The 14,836-nt window shown below is 48.8% G+C and overlaps 1 protein-coding gene across 4 annotated transcripts in view; it reads left to right on the top strand.

Annotated features, from left to right (window-relative positions):
- Positions 1-14,836, top strand: part of BFAR (bifunctional apoptosis regulator) — a 317,639-nt gene that overhangs the window by 120,826 nt on the left and 181,977 nt on the right. The gene's annotated exons all lie outside the window — the stretch shown is intronic.

Raw genomic sequence — 14,836 nt, 5'->3', positions numbered from 1 at the left:
AATAGTACCGCTGTGCTGTCAATGATGTACGAGTGTTATGACAATGTTGGTTCCTGAGAGCGCTATTTTAGCACTTTTTTGTTTTCTGAAAACATGTAATGAGTGCCAGGCAATGTGAATTCCTGATAATTAGATTTTTTCAGTACTGAAAGTCTGCTTACTTTCTCAGGTATGTGGGCTATTCTTTTTAGACTATACGTGTTTTGAATTGATATCAACAGATTATTTAATCGGAGGTCTGCAGTTTTAACAGAAAATCTACCACTATTATATTGGGTTACTTGATCATCTTCTAAATTCACATTCCATAAAAGGGATCTCTGTGCTTCTAGCATAGCTGAGGCTGCTTCAATGGCTTTGAAAAGGGTTGTGTCCAAAGATTCTACCACCCGGGCAGTCACTTAGTCCATTTCACATTCTTTTTGAAAGCACAATGCATTGAGCTGAAACTTCATATTCGTTTAAGTAATGATAAAGTGGACTTGCCTTCTGTTATGATGGTCATTGCTGCGGTGATTGTGAGCTTACAATGTTTGTAAAAAATAATGCTATCAATAGGGTATACCAAACACTAAGCATAGTGTGTGGGATCATGGGTATAATGCGTTCAATTTCGTAGACATATGAGGTGGCGTTGTAAAAAAAACAATTGCTTTTTCCAAGATAACGATGTTTTATCTTATTCCTAAAAGCTGTGTGTTGAATCAATCTTATTATTTCATGCATGGCTACCATTTTACGAATGGTAAACCAGTGAAGTTCTCCAGGATGTTCAAATGAAGGATGAAATGCATAGTGACATGCCATAATCCAGGCAAGTTGAAATCATTGCATTTATGATCTACTTCTATGTGGAGGTTGGCAATAGACACAATTCCTCTGATTTCACAGACGTCTGAGAATCATTCACCAGAAAAGGCTTTTTGTGAGAAGCTAGCTTAATGTCCAATTTTAAATTAAGAATCCAAACCTTGTTGACCTGAATTAGGGATGCAACCATGTCTGATTGCCAGAGAGAGGGGCTCCCAAAGTCTGTAACATTCACTGAGGTTGTGACTTTTATTTTCATTGGTGAGTTCCTTGCCCTTTACTCAGCAATGGCGGGGATACAGATATTAAAACAAAAAGCAATGTTACTGTCCCAGCTTCATTCGCAATATAATTTGAGTGTCATCTAAAGTTCAGTCATATGACCCAATCACTAAAGTTACAGGTATCACAGAACAATGAGGCTCAGTGAGAAGTGGTCCTTAAAAGTGGAAGAGAAGTATCTACAAAACTGCTTTTCGAAAAAGGAAGTTACTTGTTTCTGGGTCTACCCAGCGAGACCAAGGTACAGAAGATGAATTAAGACTGAATGATCAACTCTTGAATGCAACCTAAAGGTCAAAAATGATTAGGACGGTGACCTAATCGTCTGTTTCAAGTCACCTGATAAATAGAACAACCCTGACTTTGTACTTTTTAGTAGAAAGATTACTTGTGAGCATGGTCAAACATTTTGCAGTTTTCAGGACAATAAATTACCTTTGATTGACAAGTTTCTCCATGATGTTAACTAGAACAATTGAAAAAAAATTAGGTGTTAGTTTTTTCCTCTAAAGAAGTCTCACAATGGAATATTTAAACTACACGGGGACTGAGCCCTGATTGAGGAAGTTATTAATACAATTTAGCTTAAGATGCGCAATAACCCCCACTACATTAAAAAAGAGAAATGGGTGGCAAGGGGGTCTCTCAATTTGAGACACTATAAAAATCTCTCTATTTCTGTGTTTGGCAGAAACTTCCTAAACTTCACTGAGTTTCTGGCTAAAAAGTCAGTGTCTAAGCACAAGTGGATGTTGGTCAAAGCAGTGTTATCACAGACATTCTTGATCTTGTCCGTAGAAAAGTGAGGAGTGCCCGTATCGATCTCAAGAGACCTGATTTATTCTCTATCATTATTGGTGTAGAGAGTTCCTTTAAAAACTGTAAAGCCCTCTACCATTATTTTTGGGATGAATGTAACACAGTCCTGATAATAGGCTCTCTACGCATTGCTGTGCTATTTTCTTAATTTGTTTAGGCTTTGTTGGGATGGGAAAGCCCCTTTGCATGGTAATGGATTTGTACTGCTGCCCTGAGTACACCAACTGCGGTGATATCTGGAATCTTGTTAACAATTTTTGGTCATGGGAGAACATGGATCATGCATGTGTCACCATGACCTAGACCGGTTTCATGCATTATAGTCTTGCTAAGACCGTCAGGGGTGCCCAAAGATCTACCCTTGGGTGATGGAAGGCTATTGCCTTCACCAGGAGCAAAGTGGCACCAGCACAGTAGTGGCAGCCTACTGTGTTTTGTTTTCAGTTTTAGCCTTCAGTAAAGACAGCAATCCTTTTTACCCGTGTCACTGTCTACTGGCCGACTCTGGTAAAATTACACTGCCTATTGCCTAACTCACCATTGGCTTGCAATAGGGTATATGCAGTGCCAGATAGCATGTGCAGTTGCATGCGCATGATGGGATGTATGTTTGCTTGTGAAGGACATAATACATGGAAGTCACTGGGTTCCATTTTGGGAGACCTAGGGCTTGCTGGAGGAACATGTGGAGCATTGTTCCACCCCCCCTGCCCCAGACAGATTTGTGGATTGCTGCATTCCAGAGAGCTCTGGGGGACACACTGGAAGATGGAAGATCCAGGCTCTTCAGTACACTTCAAAAGGGTGTTTTGATTGTAAAAGAGGACAGTGGTCAAAAGGGGCCTTGACGCATCTCTGGAAGGAAATGTGTAGATAAGAAATCATAGAGTTGAACTGGGCACCTTTGGTAACCTTTTGATGTACATATCGCTGAGGCCGACTGTTAGACCTGTCAGCCCTTTGGGTGGTCCCTCCTCATCATTATTTATTTTGTCCCACTTTTGCCTCAAACCCTGTTTGAATTTTTTCCTTTTTGGGAACCACCAGACTTTTTAGTGTTGCTGCAGATTCAGGGAGCCATTTTAGCTACCCCTGAAACTTCTGTCTGAGGGCCTGGAGCACAAGATGGTGGCCACCTGTGACATCACCAGCATCCACTGGAACCTACCAGCACCTTCCAGAACATTCCAGGAGGTTCCAGAACTCTGTGACAGTTGGAGACCGTTTAGAATGTTGGGAGGATAAGAGAGGCAGTTGGCAGTTGGAGCTGGCAGTTGGCACCTGACTGGTGAAGAGAGAGGAGCACAACAGTGAAGGAGGAAGGAGTGAAGCAGCAGGGGTGGAAACTTGTGCCTGGAGTGGGGTCCATAAACCCACCCTTGATACTTGTCCCTACTGATGGATCCCAGCCTATAGCCCTGTGTGGGAAGAAGACAGAAAAACTCATCCTAAGGACCTGAACAGCAGGAACAGGCCTTAGAAAAAGAAAGCAGCAAGATTCTGACCTGAGAACTGGTTTCCCTGGAGTCTGGCGTCGAGTAGCCGAAGACCTGGAGCCCGAGGTGGAGAAGCGGCGCTGACTGAGGTAGCAGACGTCGTACCCGGAGCCGCCTGAGGTCGTAAGAGGGCGCCGACGGAGGTCGAGAGGAATACCAAGGGTCGAGAAGGAGGTGAACCGAGGTCGAGCGAGCGGCGTCATCGGAGGAGTGAAGTCCGCCCTCCGGAGTCGTCGGAGACCGAGGTAGAGGAGCACCGGAGGTCGGGAGTGAGGATCGCACTCCGGAGTCGCCCGGAACCTGTGAGGAGGAACACCGGAGGTCGGGGGTGAGGATCGCACCCCGGAGTCGCCGGAAGTCGACAGCGAGGCCAGGCCGGCCGACGTCATCGGAGCCGAGTGCGCCATCGGACCGGAGCCGCCCGAAGTCGACATCGTGAGGAGACTGCCCGACGCCGTCGAATCGGAGGTGGAGATCGAACCGAGGCCACCGACATCGGACCGGAACCGCCTACCGGCGTCGTCAAAGAACTGACATTGTGCCGAGGCCGCCGAGACCGAACCGGAACCGCCTCACGGCGTCGACACGACTCCAGCGGCGTCGGAACATCAGAAAAGGGCAGTAAGTGGAGTAGAGGGCGCCTTAGGCCCTGTGGAGACCTGAGAGACTACTCTAAGGGGCTAGGGAGGAGCTGAAACCCACCTGACTGTGCCTGGGGTGAACTGGGACTAACCTAGAGAGGTTGTGTGGAGAGGGAAGCCAGGGCATTGGAATTTTCCCCCCTTTGATCTACCTCAGATTAGGCCTCAGCCTTTGCCTCAGCCAGGGAGTAGTACCCCTCAAGCCTTCCACACCCTACAAGCTGTGCCTGGGCCAAATCAGCCCTTCAGAAGTGAAGTGTCATCTGATTACAGGAGTGATACTGTATACTGCTAATTATTTATTGGGGATACTGTATTTAGTGAATTTTTACCTATTTATTGTAGCACTATATTTATAGGTCCACAGGACTTGTTGGTGTACAGTATTTATTGGTACAGTATTTATTGGTACAGTATTTATTACCTCAAAGTATTTAATTGTCTGTATATATTGCACTTGTATTTATGCCCTGTTATTTATGATCACCCCTATTTATTTCATCAAACAGCCAATATTTATTTGACCTGCACTAATTGAAACTTGTATATTGTGATTGACCTATTTATTTTTCCAATCAGCAACTAAGAGAAAAAGATAAAGAAAGAATATTTTCATAATTTTTACGGTGTAGAGTCGTTTTTGGAACGGATGCACGCATGGTTATTGTATGGGTATATTGTATGCTTAGCACTGCGCCTGTTTCCTGACCACTCGAGCCAAGCTACCACAGTGTGTCCGGAAGACCACCACCACCCCTTCTAGTGTGGGAGTGGTTTTCCAACATAAATTGGTGTTCAGTGGTGGGATAGAGCTGTGCCTACATATACTCAACAATAACTGTGGGTAGTCCATAGGCCTACACCGGGAGTTTTCTCAAGAGCGGCCTTCCTAATTGTGGGTTTTTGTTTTTTTTCCAAATTTACTCTGGTGGTGGGAGGAGGTATTATTAAAGGTACCCCCCTACATTGTTACTGCACAAAACCTGTCCTCTAACCTGAGTGGGCAAGATGGAATTTGTACTGGAAGACTTAGACACGTACACTGTGGCCCAACTCAGGGAGTTTTGCCAGCGGGAGGGGGTGTACTGTCCCCCAGGAGCAAAGAAGGGTGCACTCCAAACCAGCTTAAGGGCTTGGGGGGAGGCACGCCGAGAAAGCAAGGCTGAGGAGGAAGACAGGGATGGAGAGCCTGACCCCGAGGGGGCTGAGATGTACCAACCTGAGGTGGGGAACCTGTCAGCAGGGCCCAGGACACTTTCTAGGAAGGGCAGCACTGTCTCTAGCGGGGGCTTATCCAGCGTGTAGTTAGCAGATCGGAGAGAGAAAAGACAGCTCACATGGGATTTAGCAAAGCTGGAGAAGGAGAAGGAGGAACAGAGGTTGGCTCATGAGACGGAGAAAGAGAGGATGGCTCATGAGATAAGACTGAAAGAGATAGAGCTTCAGATCCTAAGAATTGGGGCACCAACTGTTCCTAATGGTGGCAGCCAAATCCAAGAGTCCACCAGGGAACCCAAACCTTACCTGCCAAGGGACATAGTAGCTAGCTATGGGGTGGGTGATGACATCGCCAAGTGGCTAGCAGCCTATGAGGTCTCGTTGAGGGCCCATGGGGTTCCAGTGAAGTACTGGGGAGGGGGATTGTATAAGTACATGCCTCCAGCTGGTAGGGATGCTTTATTGGCCCTCGAAGAGGATGAGCAGACCCACTACCCCACCATGAAACTGGCGCTCATCAGAAAGTTTGGACTAACACCTGAAAAGTACAGACAGAAGTTCAGGGGTAGTCACAAGCTGGGCACACAGAATTGGGTGGACTTCCTGGACTATGCGAAGAAGGCACTGGAAGGTTGGATTCAGGGCAGTGAAGTAAGGAACTACGAGGAGCTGTTTGACCTAGTACTGAAGGAACACCTACTCGAGAAATGTTTCCCTGAACTGCGGCAACACCTGGTGGATAGCAAGCTGACCAGCCCCCGGAAGCTTGCTGAGGAGGCGGACATTTGGGCTAGTACCCGGGTGTCCACAAGGGGGACTGGAGGGGATACTCAAAAGGCCGGACAGGGCGCCCCCCAGAAGAAAGAGGGAGGGGAAAAGAAAAAGGAGTTCTCCAAAGGCCCCCAAAATAACTTCCAAGGGAAGGGAACAGGATTCACCTCTAAGGCTAACCCACCCAGAAACCCTAATCCTGGCCAGAGTCAGCAGCCAAGGGTTGTCCATTGCTATGAGTGCGGTGGCGTTGGACACTATAAAGGAGATCCGAAGTGTCAGAAACGATCACCCCCTCCCACTGGAGGAAAGCCCCCCGGAGTAGCTAGTGTAGTGCTCGGGGAGGAGATGCCCTTAACTAAGGGAAGGGAGTGGGCGGGTGTCACTTTAGTGTCCCTGGGAGAACGGGAAATGGTTCCTAAGATCCAGGTGCCCGCAAATACCGCAAAGTATGGGCAGTGGATCACCATCAACGGCCAAAGAGGGGAGGCTCTGAGAGACACAGGAGCCAGTATGACTATGGTGCGTAGCCAGCTGGTGTCTCCAGAGCAGGTAATTCCCGATGTACTCCACCCAGCCGCGATGGCTGACGGCAGAACAGGTCACTATCCCGTGGCCGAGGTTCCCTTTGAATGGGGGGGGGTTGCAGGTTCACTTCGAGTTGCCGTAAGCCCTGCCGTGCCAGTCGATTGTCTGCTGGGCAATGACATGGAGCACAACGCTTGGAAGGAGGTGGAATACCGGACTCACACCGAGATGCTGGGTACACCTGACTGGGCCTGTGTTAGCACAAGGTCCGAGACTACCCGAAGAGGGAGTTCATTCCGGCTGGAGCCTGGAACAAAGGCCCAGCCAGCTGCCAGTCAAGGGAAGAACCGAGGACAGGAGGAGCCTGCCTCGGCGTCTCCACCCCGTAGGACGGATAGGCCACCGGAGGTGGTGGACCAGGAGTCTGCGGAGGGGGACGTTACCAACCTGGAGGACCTACCCATCCCGGCCGAGTGGCACGTGGAGGGAGGCCCGTCCAGGGAGGAATTCTGCCAGGGCCAGAGGGAGTGCCCTACCCTTGAGGGGCTGAGGCGACAGGCCGAAGCCCAGGCAGCAGGGAACGTTGAAGGGAACTACAGTGTTTACTGGGAGGATGGCCTCCTCTACAGTGAACCCAAGGCACCCCTACATGGATCGTCACGAGCCTTGGTAGTTCCTCAACGTTATCGAGCCTTCCTTCTGGAGTTGGCTCACGAGATACCATTGGCAGGACACCTGGGGCAAGACAAGACCTTCGCCCGTCTTGTCCCACACTTTTATTGGCCTCAGATGAAAGTGTCGTCCGATACCTACTGCCGGACATGTGTGTCTTGCCAAGCCAGTGGGAAAACAGGGGTGAAGCTGAAAGCTCCCCTGGAACCACTTCCTGTCGTTAGCACCCCCTTTGAAAGGGTGGGCATCGACATTGTGGGTCCATTAGATCCGCCAACTACAGCTGGTCACAGGTTTATCCTGGTTCTGGTGGATCATGCCACACGGTACCCAGAGGCAATACCTCTGAGGACCATAACAGCACCTGTTGTGGCAAGGGCCCTGATGGGAATCTTTACCCGAGTGGGTTTTCCCAAGGAAGTTGTGTCCGACAGGGGGACCAACTTCATGTCAGCGTATATGCGGGCAATGTGGAAGGAGTGTGGAGTGACATACCGGTTCACCACTCCTTACCACCCCCAGACAAATGGTCTAGTGGAAAGGTTTAACAAAACCTTAAAAGGCATGATCAGAAGTCTGCCTGAAAGCCTGCGGAGGAAATGGGACGTCCTCCTACCCTGTTTACTTTTTTCCTACAGGGAAGTGCCACAGAAGGGAGTGGGCTTCAGCCCCTTCGAGCTTCTGTATGGGCACCCTGTACGTGGACCTCTTAACCTGGTGAGAGACGGATGGGAAAGAACTCCCAGAAAGCTCCCCCAGGATGTGGTGAGCTACATGCTGGCCTTCCGGAGCCAAATGGCTAAGTTGTGGAAGCAAGCTTCTGACAACTTGGAAGCCAGCCAAGCAGTGATGAAGGCGTGGTATGACCACAACGCTCACCCGGTGGAGTTGGAGCCTGGCCAGAAGGTGTGGGTGATCGAACCAGGAGAGCTTAGTGCCCTCCAGGATCGCTGGTCAGGACCCTTTGAGGTGTTGGAGAAGAAGGGTAAGGCTACCTACTTGGTGGACCTGAAGACCCCTCGTCAGCCCCTGCGGGTGCTGCATGCCAACCGCCTCAAACCCCACCACGAGAGGCCCGAAGTCATCTTGATGATGGTGACTGACGGAGGAGAGGACGTGGAAAGCGAGCCTCTCCCTGATCTGTTTGCGTCTCAGGAAAAGGATGGGTCGGTGGAGGGAGTGATTCTCTCCCCATCTCTAACTCCTGAACAGCAGGAGGACTGTCGCCAGGCCCTGGGGCAGTACTCCTCGTTGTTCTCCCTTGTCCCGGGTAGGACTCACCTGTGCGTCCATGACGTGGACACAGGAGACAGCCCACCTGTGAAGTCCAAGATCTACCGGATGTCAGACAAGGTGAAGGCCAGCATTCATAGTGAGGTCACTAAGATGCTGGAGCTAGGAGTGATTGAACCTTCTAGCAGCCCCTGGTCCAGTCCGGTGGTGTTAGTACCGAAAGCTGCACCACCGGGTGCCCAACCAGAACTGAGGTTCTGTGTGGACTACCGGGGACTGAATTCAGTGACAAAAACTGATGCACATCCGATCCCTAGGGCGGATGAATTAATTGACCGGCTGGGAGCTGCCCAATATCTAAGTACCTTTGACCTTACCTCTGGGTACTGGCAGATCTCTTTGACTGATGGAGCAAGGGAAAGGTCAGCCTTCTCCACGCCCAATGGCCACTACCAGTTCTGTGTGATGCCCTTTGGGCTCAAGAACGCACCTGCCACGTTTCAGCGCCTGGTAAACCAGATCCTCACCGGAATGGAGAGTTTCTCTGCTGCTTATCTGGATGACATAGCCGTCTTCAGTAACAGCTGGGAGGATCACTTGCGTCACCTGCAAGCTGTTCTCCAGGCCCTGAGACAAGCTGGATTGACGATCAAGGCCAGCAAGTGCCAGATCGGGCAGGGGTCGGTAGTGTACCTTGGACACTTGGTGGGTAGGGGAACGGTGCAACCCCTCCAGGCGAAGATCGAGGCCATCATGGCCTGGGAACCCCCCAAGACACAGACTGAGGTCCGAGCATTTTTGGGCCTCACGGGATACTATCGCCGCTTCGTGAAGGGGTACGGTACCATCGTAGCCCCTCTCACGGAGCTCACGTCCAAGAAACAACCTCGACGGGTAGTCTGGACGGAGGCTTGTCAGCAAGCCTTTGAGAAATTGAAGAAAGCCATGTGCGAGGCCCCGGTCTTACGGGCCCCAGACTTTTCCAAGAAGTTCATTGTCCAGACAGATGCATCAGAACATGGCATTGGGGCAGTGTTATCGCAACTCAACGAAGAGGGTCTGGATCAACCCGTGGTCTTCCTATCCAGGAGACTACTTCCCAGGGAACAGAAGTGGAGTGCAATAGAGCGTGAAGCCTTTGCAGTGGTATGGGCTCTGAAGAAGTTGCGGCCATACCTGTTTGGCTCGCACTTCCTAGTTCAGACCGACCACAGACCCCTTCGTTGGCTGATGCAAATGAAGGGGGAGAATCCCAAGTTGTTGAGGTGGTCTATTTCCCTACAGGGGATGGACTTCCAGGTGGAACATCGGCCTGGAGTGGACCACGCCAATGCAGACGGTCTCTCAAGGTATTTCCGCCTTAGTGATGAGAACTCCCAAGGGGTTGGGTAGCTCTCCCCACTTTCAGCTGGGGGGGACGCGTGTTAGACCTGTCAGCCCTTTGGGTGGTCCCTCCTCATCATTATTTATTTTGTCCCACTTTTGCCTCAAACCCTGTTTGAATTTTTTCCTTTTTGGGAACCACCAGACTTTTTAGTGTTGCTGCAGATTCAGGGAGCCATTTTAGCTACCCCTGAAACTTCTGTCTGAGGGCCTGGAGCACAAGATGGTGGCCACCTGTGACATCACCAGCATCCACTGGAACCTACCAGCACCTTCCAGAACATTCCAGGAGGTTCCAGAACTCTGTGACAGTTGGAGACCGTTTAGAATGTTGGGAGGATAAGAGAGGCAGTTGGCAGTTGGAGCTGGCAGTTGGCACCTGACTGGTGAAGAGAGAGGAGCACAACAGTGAAGGAGGAAGGAGTGAAGCAGCAGGGGTGGAAACTTGTGCCTGGAGTGGGGTCCATAAACCCACCCTTGATACTTGTCCCTACTGATGGATCCCAGCCTATAGCCCTGTGTGGGAAGAAGACAGAAAAACTCATCCTAAGGACCTGAACAGCAGGAACAGGCCTTAGAAAAAGAAAGCAGCAAGATTCTGACCTGAGAACTGGTTTCCCTGGAGTCTGGCGTCGAGTAGCCGAAGACCTGGAGCCCGAGGTGGAGAAGCGGCGCTGACTGAGGTAGCAGACGTCGTACCCGGAGCCGCCTGAGGTCGTAAGAGGGCGCCGACGGAGGTCGAGAGGAATACCAAGGGTCGAGAAGGAGGTGAACCGAGGTCGAGCGAGCGGCGTCATCGGAGGAGTGAAGTCCGCCCTCCGGAGTCGTCGGAGACCGAGGTAGAGGAGCACCGGAGGTCGGGAGTGAGGATCGCACTCCGGAGTCGCCCGGAACCTGTGAGGAGGAACACCGGAGGTCGGGGGTGAGGATCGCACCCCGGAGTCGCCGGAAGTCGACAGCGAGGCCAGGCCGGCCGACGTCATCGGAGCCGAGTGCGCCATCGGACCGGAGCCGCCCGAAGTCGACATCGTGAGGAGACTGCCCGACGCCGTCGAATCGGAGGTGGAGATCGAACCGAGGCCACCGACATCGGACCGGAACCGCCTACCGGCGTCGTCAAAGAACTGACATTGTGCCGAGGCCGCCGAGACCGAACCGGAACCGCCTCACGGCGTCGACACGACTCCAGCGGCGTCGGAACATCAGAAAAGGGCAGTAAGTGGAGTAGAGGGCGCCTTAGGCCCTGTGGAGACCTGAGAGACTACTCTAAGGGGCTAGGGAGGAGCTGAAACCCACCTGACTGTGCCTGGGGTGAACTGGGACTAACCTAGAGAGGTTGTGTGGAGAGGGAAGCCAGGGCATTGGAATTTTCCCCCCTTTGATCTACCTCAGATTAGGCCTCAGCCTTTGCCTCAGCCAGGGAGTAGTACCCCTCAAGCCTTCCACACCCTACAAGCTGTGCCTGGGCCAAATCAGCCCTTCAGAAGTGAAGTGTCATCTGATTACAGGAGTGATACTGTATACTGCTAATTATTTATTGGGGATACTGTATTTAGTGAATTTTTACCTATTTATTGTAGCACTATATTTATAGGTCCACAGGACTTGTTGGTGTACAGTATTTATTGGTACAGTATTTATTGGTACAGTATTTATTACCTCAAAGTATTTAATTGTCTGTATATATTGCACTTGTATTTATGCCCTGTTATTTATGATCACCCCTATTTATTTCATCAAACAGCCAATATTTATTTGACCTGCACTAATTGAAACTTGTATATTGTGATTGACCTATTTATTTTTCCAATCAGCAACTAAGAGAAAAAGATAAAGAAAGAATATTTTCATAATTTTTACGGTGTAGAGTCGTTTTTGGAACGGATGCACGCATGGTTATTGTATGGGTATATTGTATGCTTAGCACTGCGCCTGTTTCCTGACCACTCGAGCCAAGCTACCACAGTGTGTCCGGAAGACCACCACCACCCCTTCTAGTGTGGGAGTGGTTTTCCAACACCGACATTCAGGTGCGAACCTCTATTCTCTCCTGTGGCCTATGTTTGGTTCTATCAGATTTGGAGATGTGCCTGCTGTGACAGATAGGAAGAGTACAACCGAGGACTAGACACTTAAAGGGGAGCAACCCCCAGAACACAAACGTCAAAGACATAGACACTAAATCACATATATGCCTGGAAATAGATTATAAAAGTGGAGCTTGAGACTCCCAAATCATCAAACTGAACAAACTGAAGCTATGCATCAGCATGGAGAAACTCGGCACAAGTTGACCCTTTTTGGAGTAGTCTTGAGGGCTAAGGATTTCTCAGCATCCCTGCTGGGTATGGGGACATCACCCAGGAGAATAGCGATTCTCCTAATTACCATGCCAAGGGCATCTAGATTTCATTAAAGACAGAGGCTAACAATATGCATTAATCTTTTAATGCCAACACCACTCAGCCACTGTAAAGTATGACATCACAGTGTGTATTGTTCTAGGCCATAATACAGTCAGGCTATAATAGGCATGTGGCCAGTCTCCTCTGCCTATTTTAAATGTGGATTAAATACTTGGCATGTAATATGAAGATTTGTAAACACAAGGTCAAAAGGGTGTACTTGCTGAAGAAAAAGACAGGCAATCGAAGATCCTTAGTGGATTTATGAACAGTGAACTAGGGTGCATAAACCGGACAGTGGGCTCAGCAGACGTGGAGTCTTCCAGGCGATTGCATCAGGGGCTCCTGGATTTTTGGGCGTTGTCTGAAATAAAGGATTGTTATCAGAAAAATTGTTTTTACAAGTAGGAGTTCAACTTGGGTGAGAACTCTAAAATTACAAGTAAGATTAAAACTTGTGCAAGTTTTCTAAGAAATTGCACCTCTCTTTTCTTTTATTGGTGCATACATTGATCATTGAGAACAAAGAATAAAAAAACATTACCTTAAAATCTTCCTTCGGTTGATCATAATAAGCTGAGTAAATTTAAGTTCCAGTTTGTTTTATATTTTATATATATTCCAAATGTAGTTCTGCAGAGCTACCAACATGCATAATGGAATGTAATGAAATAGTGATTCTCCTAATAACCATGCCAAGAGGATCTAGATTTCACTAAAGACACGGAGGCTACCATTATGCATGTTGGTTTCTCTGCAGAACTACATTTGGCATGTGTTCTATTGGCTTACAGTAATGCTTAGCAAAAGTAGAGGAGTGTGACCAATCGGCGGCTCTAAGGATGTCCTTTAGACTGCCAGCTTTCTAGAGGGATTGGCTAGCCATCGCACCACTCATGGAATGTGCTTGGAATCTCTTAAGGTTGATGCCTGCTAATTGCATAGATTCTTTTACCCAACTAGCTCTTGTAGCTCAAGTCACTGCTTTGAAAGGTTTAACAAATTAAATGAGAAGTTGGTTAACGTCGTCCGGGCAATGTTCATTCATTCTGTAATCGTATTCTTTCATACATTCTACCACACACAGTTTTTTGCATGGATCAAATTTAGAGTAAAAGATAGTCAGACATAGTCTTAGTTCTTTGACAAATTTCAAATTTCACTCCAAAGGAATCGTAAACTCTCTTCCTTTCCTCTAAGACTTTAACGTCCAACACTTCTGCAGGAGATCAGGCATAAAAAAGAGGCTACTTTAATGGGAAGCATCTTTTTGCTTAAAAATGTATTGTTTGGCCAGGAGTTGAAAAGCTTTAAGGCCAAGTTGACATCCCAGAGAGATTCATATTTAGGTTTAGGCAGTCTTTGCAATCTTATACTTTTGAGATTTCTACATATCACGTTTTTTCCAGTGCTTCTGCCATTAACTAAGTTGTGACCAGCTGAGACTGCTGATCTGTAGCAATTCAGAGTTCTATAAGTGAGGCCCCTGTCAAATTGTTCAACTAGGAAATTAGAGACTTGGACTATAGGTGCCTGCACAGGATACAGGTCCCTTTCCAGGCACCAGCAAACCCATTTCTTCCAAATGGAGTTGTATCTCTTGTGGGCTTCAGAAGCCCAGGATTCTCTGAGGAGCTCCTCAGCTCTTCCTGAAAGACCTCACATCTCTCTAGATTTCTTGATATTTTCCAGGCAAGAAGGTTCAAAGTCCCTGCCGAGATCAGAGGGTGTTTCTCCGCATCCGTGTCTGATAGGAGTCCTCCTTCTGCTGGAAGGTGGAAGGGTATGTGGCATTCCAGCTCCAGTATTGTTGGAAACCATGCTTGAGATGGCCAAAAGGGAGTTTTATATTAAAAAAATTATTGAGCAGGCTTTGTGCCTGACTTTGTGGAGGACTCTCTAGATCATGGTGAAGGGGGGAAAGTCATAAGCATGAAGACCCTTCCAAGGCTAAAGGAAGGCATTCACTGCCAGAGTCCCTGCGTCTGGCATCCAGCGGAAGTATTTCTCTAGTTTGGCAGTGAGTCTGCTCGCAAACAGGTCTAAATTCAATGGACCCGAACGTTAGTTTAGTAATCTGAAGATAGAAGCGTTCCGCTCCCAATCTGAGTAGCCCTTCAGGTATCTTCAGTTCCAATTGGCTGAGATATTGGCTATCCCCGGTACATTCACTGCTTTGAGAGAGATCCTGTTTTCTAGCCAGAACATCCACAGTTTCTGGGCCAGGTTTGATAGGTCCCTGGATTTTTTGCCACCTAGGCGGTTTATATATGCTACTGCTGAAGCATTGTCCATCTTCAGCAGAACTGATCTGCCCTGTAAAAAATGTGTGAAACTCATCAAGGCATGAAGTCCCGCAGTCAATTCTAAGAAATTTATGTGGTCAGCTCTCTCTGTGTGGGACCAGAGTCCCGCTGCATTCTCGGATCCCAGGAGAGCACCCCACGTTTGGAGACTCGCATCGGTCTCGAGAATGTACTCTGGCGAAGACCCAAAGATTGCACATATGTCCCATGCATTTAGGTTTTCCAGCCACCAAGACAGTTCTGCTCTTGCTTCTTGATCCAAGGAGATTCTG

This window comes from Triturus cristatus, chromosome 10 (assembly GCF_964204655.1).
Source record: "Triturus cristatus chromosome 10, aTriCri1.1, whole genome shotgun sequence".
NCBI lineage: Eukaryota > Metazoa > Chordata > Amphibia > Caudata > Salamandridae > Triturus > Triturus cristatus.
This window is presented reverse-complemented; position numbering and strand designations above follow the sequence as displayed.